Consider the following 2,812-nt stretch of genomic DNA (forward strand, 5'->3'; position numbering starts at 1 on the left):
CCATCTCTTATTTTAATATTTAGGTTCTAGTTCTAGGTCAGAATAATTCCTCTGACCTAGTTGTTTGGGTAAATGGCAAGTCAGGTTTTTGTTCAATAGCTGTGCCCGCATTAATGAGCAAGACACTACTAGTGTCATTAATGACATACACATTGCTCAACAGCATACTAATAAAGCTTAGTATCATTCAAGGGTTAAAAGTTCCTATGGCTGAGCATTGTTCTAGTAATCAGTCAATTTTATTGTTTAGTGGGAATATGAAGAACAAAAAAAATAGTAATCTTGATATGAAGAGATTCTGATTCTCCTCAGCAGAACTCATCAATAAAAGGTTACTCCAATCTTGAAAGAATATTTTCTCACTATTCTAAAATGTACGTCAACGAAAACTACAATGTTTCCAAATTTCTATCTGAATAACGTTGACGTATTAATGAAACGGTCTCATCTTAGATATTACATTATCTGTTAGTTTGGGAGGTGGTGGGGGGTGTAGGATCCCTAGTATCCAGAGACAACTACATTTAGCACAGTTAAGAATTAAGCTTCTTTTTTCGAGGCTAAAATTTTTTTATTTCTTTAATTCCCTCTTTTGTCAGAAAACAAAGGTAACATTTCAACTGAAAAATAAAACTTAGTGGCTAAAATTCAAGCCACTATTCCAAGGCAATTTGAAATTTTGACAGCCTAAAAATTAATTCAAAATAAAAGATTAATTCCTTCGGGATTGTTGTACAGTCTGGATGAAAACGGTCACACTTTATGGTCTCTTAAAAATATTGCTTGGTTATTTTAACTACATTCTCCTACAATGAAAATCTAAAATTAAAGAACCAAAGACAGTGAAAATGATATTTCATGCTTTATGTATAAAACATAAAAATATATTTCCTAGATTAACATCGTGTGGACTGACATTTTAAGTAATTAATCTAATTGTAATCTTATATATATATATATATATATATATATATATATATATATATATGTATATATATATATATGTATATATATATATATATATATATGTATGTATATATATATATGTATATATATATTTATATATTAAAAATATATATATATATATATTAGGCCTTAAAATAAATATGAAAAAGAAATGTGGCATTTGCCAAAGGAATCTAAAAAAAATATGGTACCAAAGAAGGCTTAGGATTTTCTTAGAAAGTTGAATTTTGGAATTAACGTGTCATTTTCGTAATTTTTGCGGATGGAAAGCGTTGTCAATATTGATTAGTTAATCAATCAATTGGTTAATAAATTAGTTTTGCTCATTTACTGTCACTTCAACTTAGCAACACTGAAAAAAAAATGTGGCAATGCCCATAAAACTTCTTAAGATAAATACCTAAGGTGGTAAATGGGGTTGATAAATATTTTTATTTTGTAGTTCGATTAGACTTTTTATTTATTTTATGTTGGTACTCTAAGAAAATCAACCGACATCTAGCAAGAAACAGGTTGTAATTCTGGGCTATTATAAAGAAAATTGGATAATAACAGAGAGTTCAATCTTCAGCGATGTATATTGAATTTTTAATGTAGAGAGCTTGGTGTTTTAATGTTTAAAAGACATTACTTTGTTTGGTGAAAACTACAGATATAAGGAAGTATTAGGAAGGCTCTACTGGAATCATAAAAAATGAGCATGTGGCCTAAGTGCTTTAGGTACCAATCTGTTGATAACCTTCTTTCCCGTGGTCATCTGCAAAGTCATAGGGAACTATCCAAGCAGATTAATTCATGGGTGAAACGAGTGAGGTCTTGCCTTAGCCTGAGTGGCGTAATAAGATTTCGTTTTTTCTTTTTTTGCAAACAAGCTTCGCAACAGCAGTGAATTTTAAACCAAAACTAATGAAGCACATTCAGAATTAAATCAAACCAAAAAATAATGATGACCTATGATAATCTCGTTAAAATGAAACACTAATTTTACAAATCCATCTTGTATAGATCAGGCAGCTAGAACTATTGCCCTCACACCAAAAGACTGGACTGGAGCTTTAAACTATAACTCCGTCCTATTTTGAGGAAGTTCTCGTTCATTTGACACAACTTTTCAAATATTTAATCAAGCTTCTAACGTAAATAATTGCTAATTGGAAAATATTACCTGAAATAAAATAATGCTGCTAACCTTTTCGGTCCACCATAAGTTAAAGGCTAGGACATAAATCAGAAAGGAATAATAAAACTAGCTTAAATTATTAAATTCTCCATTCAATCTTCTTTCCAAATGCAATCCTCTAGTCTAGGGTTTTTACTCTTCACAAAGGAAGGCTGTAAAATTATTAAGATTACTTCAAAACAAACTAAAATGCTTACTTATCTGACTCAAATTTCGATTTGCTGCAGTTCACAACCCACTCACACCCTAATGATGTTTAGGCCAGATTATACATTGCCATTCTGTTCTACAATGAAGCCAATCTTCTGATATCAATTTTTATGACATGTATTTGGCCTAAAGCACTATTTAAAACAAATTAATATTGTTTAGAAACGTGTTATTTCAGTTTTACAGTCTAACGTCTTAGTTCCGTAACAGTTTTTCCGTAGGTAAACTCTTAAAAGTAAGTTAACAGAGATACATCTTAAATTCAAGAAGTAGCTTTTCCAACGAGTTCAATGCAGTGTAACCTGAGCTACCGCTTCTTCACCTCCTTAAGGCAAGTGTTTTTCGGTAGGTAAACATTTAAGAGTAAGTTAACAAAGATGCATCTTAAATTCAAGAAGTAGCCTCTCCAACGAGTTCAATACAGTGTAACCTGAGCTACCGCTTCTTCACTTCCTT

This window comes from Artemia franciscana, chromosome 11 (assembly GCF_032884065.1).
Source record: "Artemia franciscana chromosome 11, ASM3288406v1, whole genome shotgun sequence".
NCBI lineage: Eukaryota > Metazoa > Arthropoda > Branchiopoda > Anostraca > Artemiidae > Artemia > Artemia franciscana.